The 5,583-nt window shown below is 37.9% G+C and overlaps 1 non-coding gene across 1 annotated transcript; it reads right to left on the bottom strand.

Moving 5' to 3' along the window:
* Positions 1-1,549: 1,549 nt before the first annotated feature.
* Positions 1,550-1,656, bottom strand: LOC121228571 (small nucleolar RNA R71). The gene has a single exon (XR_005926147.1). It is a non-coding gene; the product is annotated as a small nucleolar RNA R71 (small nucleolar RNA).
* Between the last annotated feature and the right edge of the window lie 3,927 nt (positions 1,657-5,583).

The following is a 5,583-nucleotide window of genomic DNA, read 5'->3' as shown; positions in this document are numbered from 1 at the left end:
TTCAAGACTGAAGATCTCCATTCAATTTCCTTAGAAATTCTTTGGGTTCTTTATGTTTTATTATTTTCCCAATTTTGAGATGTTTTTCGTTATTATGAACTATACTCCCTAAATACCTAAGGGAGATGAAACCTAAGATGGATCTTATTACTATTTCAATTATATGATAAATACTTGTTCTTGTTCTTAATTGTGAGTTCTAATTCTTGCTTTAATATTCCAGGATATTAATTCAAGTTTTGATGTCCTTAATCAGTGGAGCAAAAGTCTCTGTTTAAGAGTAGATCCTTCATAATTAAGCGGAGATGCATGCAATCGTAGAGATAGGACGACATAAATCTGTCGGATTAGAGTCAAATCTAATAAGGGAATCCATAGATCGAGTTAATGCGAAAATAGGGGTTTTAATTAGAAAGAGATTTTGATTAACCAACCTAGAGTCAATTGTTTTTAGTCTCGAGAGAGATAATAACATAAACTAGGGATTTCTATGGATTAAGTCAAGTGAATAAATCATTTAATTCAGAAGTAATAAGTGAAGTCCAAGTAGGTTCTTCCTTGGGTATTGTCTCCATTGGTTTTCTAAAAAGTATTTTTCAACTTTAATCTCTGTCGTAATTTTAGTTAATTAGATAATTAGTTTTAGTTTTAAAACATCCTTTAATTCTTAGGCTAGATAATAAAAAGATAGTAATTACTAGTACTTTTAGTCCTTGTGGATACGATATTCCCGGTCTCACCATAGCTATACTACTGTTCGATAGGTGCGTTTGCCTTAGTCTAATTTTTAGTTAGTTTCACGACCATCAAGTTTTTGGCACTGTTGTCGGGGATTAAGATATTAGGAAGGCTTGATTTTTATTACTTTAGCCATTTTTACTTTTATTGCAATTTACTTTTTGATTTTAGTTTAATTTTTCTTTTCTAAATTTTTCTTTTTAATTGCTTCTGGCAGATGTCTCTAGTTTATGACTAGGAGGAACCTGTCAGGACCTTTGCTTTTTTACAGTGAGATCGAGAGCACAACTCGCAGAAACTGAAGAGAAATAAGGTGAAGTCTACAATACATAGAGGATGAGAGAGAGGGCGATATTCACACTAATACTGAGGAGATGGCTGAAAATCAGAATAATCTGCCACCTCCTGTGGTTGCTGCAAATCCAGTAGATCAGAAACCTGTTTCTCAACTATGTATGATTATGGTAAACCTACTTTAACAGGAACTGAATCGAGTATAGTTAGACCTGTTGTTGCTGCAAATAGTTTTGAACTAAAACCTAACACGATTTAAATGATACAACAGTTTGTTCAGTTTGATGGTTTGTAGGACGAGTATCCAAACACTCATTTAGCAAATTTTCTGGAATTCTGTGACTCCTTTAAGATTAATGGTGTTTCTGATGATGCCATTCGCCTTCGATTATTTCCCTTTTCATTAAGAAATAAGGCTAAACAGTGGTTGAACTTGTTACCGTGAGGATCAATCACCACTTGGGAACAAATGACCGAAAAAGTTTTACTTAAATATTTTCCGCCGACTAAAACGGCTAAATTAAGGAATGATATCTCTTTTTTTGTGCAGATGGATTTAGAAACACTTTATGATGCATGGGAGAGATACAAAGATTTATTGAGAAGGTGCCCTCACCATGGGTTACCTCTATGGCTGTAGGTTCAGACTTTTTACAATGGTGTGAACCCTCAACAAGACAACTGATCGATACAGCTGCCGGTGGAACTTTAAACCACAAAACACCCGAAGAGGCTTATGAATTTATTGAAAAAATGTCACTGAATAACTATCAATGGCAAGTCATGAGAACGAAGCCGAAAAAAGTAGCTGGTGTTTTCAACCTCGACGCGGTCACTATGCTATCTAACTAGGTAGAACTTTTAAATAAGAAGATTGATGGTTTGTATGGTTCTACTCAGGTACATCCAGTGATGAGGTGTGATTCAAGCAGAGGAGGAGTACACAACACAGATTATCCATCCTTCAACCCTAACACCAAGGAAGAACAAGTCCACTATATGGGTAGTAATTCTAGACCTTAAAATAACCCATATAGTAACACCTATAATGCAGGTTGGAGGAACCATCCCAATTTCTCGTGGGGAGGTCAGGGAAATCAAAGGCCACAACATCCTCCAGGTTTTCAACAACTACCTTACCAATAAGAGAAGAAACCGAACCTTGAAGAGATGCTCACAAAATTCATCTCGATCTCAGAAACTCATTTTTAGAATACCAAAACAGAGCTTAAGAATCAGCAAGCAACAACTCAAGGGCTCGAAACTCAAATAGGATAGCTCGCTAAGTTGATTTTTGAATGACCACAAGGTAGCATGCCCAGTAACACCGAAACTAACCCAAGTGAATAGCTTCATGTGATTACTGTTTGAGATGAAGAAGAGTTAGTTGAAGCTGAACCAGGACCAAGGCAAGGACTTGTGGTAAGTAAAGTTAAGGATGAGGTGAACCACAGTAAGCAAGTAGAGAGCATACACCTCGTGTGCTATATCCCAACGCAACTAAGAAAGACCGCACCAACGAACAATTTAGTAAATTTCTTAAACTCTTAAAAAAGTTGCATATTAACTTACCGTTCATTGAAGCTCTTTCGCAGATGCCAAACGTAGTTAAATTTTTGAAAGAAGTTCTGTCAAATAAACGGAAGTTAAATGAGTCTTCGCATGTGGAATTAAATACAGTCTGCTCGGCTATTCTACAAAACAAGCTACCTAACAAACTGAAAGATCCAGGGAGTTTTACTATTCCTTGTTTACTTGGTAGTTTAAATATTAAGAATGCGTTGGCTGATCTAGGGACAAGCATTAATGTCATGCCTTATAAAATGTTTAAACAACTCAATCTTGGGAAACCCAAACAAACTAGGATGAGTATTCAATTGGCAGATAAAACAATTAGATTTCCTAGGGGTATTATTGAAGACGTGCTTGTCAAAATTGATAAATTTATATTCCCAGTTGACTTTGTTGTTCTAGACATGGATGAGGATAGTGACTTACCTTTAATTTTAGGAAGGATCTTTTTAGGAACTTCTAGAACTATCATAGATGTTGGCATAAGTGAATTGATACTTCGTGTAGGTGATGACACGATTAAACTTCAAGCTTGTGATTCTACTAATATATCTAGTAATCGAGATGATTGTTTAAGTTCTGTTAACTTGAGTAATGTTAAGGCGCAAACTTCTTTGCAAGAATCCCCTAGGAAGAACGTGATAGAGCCTCATCCTAATCCATGCAACAAAAACAGAGTGACTCACGAAGAACGAAGGCTTCAGATAGATGAACTAGACGAATGGTGAACACATGTCAAGGAAAAACCAAAAGCACACAATGAAGCAAAATGACACCACAATAAGCGCAAGGATGAAACAAAGCAATTTAAGGTCAGGGATAAAGTATTGTTAGATGAAAAGGGCCCTAGAATTGTTACTTCAGAACTAATTACAAATGGAGCGAGTCCTTTTATGGTACTTAATGTTTTCCCATACGGCACAGTTGAGGTACATCATTCTGAATTCAGCACTTTCAAGGTAAATATTACTCGACTTAGATTGTATGTGGATAGTAAAATTAGCAGTTAGAAAGAGGGGTCTCAACTCCTCGAACCACCATGACCGTGCAAATATGAGGTAAGTCGAGCTTAGACTTTCAATAAGCACTTCTTGGGAGGCAACCCAAGCATTAACACCACTAACTCGTTTATTTTATTTATTTTTTGTGTTTCTATACAGGTACAGTGACCCACACGGCCTGGACACACGGGTGTATCCTTGGCTGTGCAGAAATAGGGCTTAAATAACCCAAACTTGACATAGACATGGCCTCAACAGAGTCCACACAGGCGTGCGACACGTCCGTGTGGACCACACGGCCTGGACACACGGGCATGTACTAGGCCGTGTAAAAACTGAGCTAAATTTTCAAATTGAAAATAGGTCAGAGAGCTACATGGGCAAACCATACGGCCGTGTGTTTGGACACACGGGCGTGGGAGAAGCGAACAATGAAGCACACAGCCGTATCGCACAGCCGTGTGCTCCACATGGCCTGGACACATGGGCGTGTCTGTGGCCGTGTTACGAATGGTCATTAAATTCTTGCGACGCGCACGGGCAATTCTTGAGCCACACGATCGTGTAGCCTAACACAGGCCTCACACGATCGTGTCCCTTTTAAACCCCCCAACCCTAACATGGTTTGCCTTCTTCTTCTAAAATTTTTCCCCCCAAACCCTAGCAGCCGCAGCCTCCCTTTCCCCTTATTCCGGCCACCATCACCTACCACCGGTCAACTTCCTTCTTCCTTTCCCTTCCCTATTTTTTTTCTTTCCTTCCTACAACCCACCCCTTCTCTCCCTATACTTTCTTTTTCCTTTTCCTCTTCTTCCTCCCTCTTCCCCATACCCACACGACCACCAGCGGTCCAACCCCTCGAGGCACACACCTTCTCCAGCCTGACATCAACCCTAAAACCTGACCTCTTCCCATTCCACGCACGCACACCCCCCACCCTCACCCTCTTTAGCGTCGCACAACCTAACTCCCCATACCCGTGCCCTCCCTGTTCGCCACCGTCATCCTGAACCCCACCAGATCCGACCGGACCCCTCCAACTATCACCTCACCACCAATGTCGGTTACTCCTTTTTACCCTTTCTTTTTCTTTACTGTAATTAACTATTTATTTATTATAATTAGTATTAGTTATAGTATTCCTTTATTTATTTGTTTGTTTGTTATTTTTATTATATTATTTTTCATTATTTAATAATAAATACTTTTGTATTAGTTCTAATTCTTTTTCAGATTAAAATTTAGGAGTATTACTATTCTATCGTTGCATTATTTATTTATTGTTTCTATCACATTTTAAGACTTTTTCTTATAGTTTAGACTTAGTTATTTGATTCCTTTTTACTTTTTTGATTCCTGATGAATCAAAATTCTGGTTTTTGCATGTTTTAGTCTCTACACATATTGTTTTAGAGTTACTTTTTCTTTAGGATTATTTGGATTTTGTTTCGTGCTACATTGTTTATTGCTCCAGTCTTTTACTCTGGCAGGTACATTATGAGAAATACACGAGGCAAGAAGACTATCATCCCCGTTTCAAAAATGTAACACCCCTTACCCGTGTTCTAAGCCGGAACAGGGTACGAGACATTACCGGAACATAATACATGCAAACATACGAAATCATGACATAGAATTTTTTTTCTTTTTTTTTTAAAACATACATTTTCATGTCCTATAATCTGAACAATATTAGTTAACATCAATGGGCATATACAAAATGAACTATTAAATTTTGAAGACCACCATTTTAGGCCAATTTAATTATGACATATAACAAAAATAACCAAGTCATCTATACATGCCATAACTCCAAAATAATGTTTACAAAATACCAAAAAGTAGTGATAGTGCGGATGGATCTCCGATGATCTCTGAATCCCAAGCTGGCCTAGTGACACTTGGTGCAAAATATAGAAATGTTGCAATTTAGTCTGAAATCTTTTCGTTTCCCCGATCAAGGTCGATTCCACGTCTT

Source organism: Gossypium hirsutum, chromosome A04 (genome assembly GCF_007990345.1).
Source record: "Gossypium hirsutum isolate 1008001.06 chromosome A04, Gossypium_hirsutum_v2.1, whole genome shotgun sequence".
In the NCBI taxonomy this organism is placed as follows: Eukaryota; Viridiplantae; Streptophyta; class Magnoliopsida; order Malvales; family Malvaceae; genus Gossypium; species Gossypium hirsutum.
The sequence above is the reverse complement of the archived record's forward strand: the minus strand, read 5'-3'. Positions and strand labels throughout refer to the sequence as shown.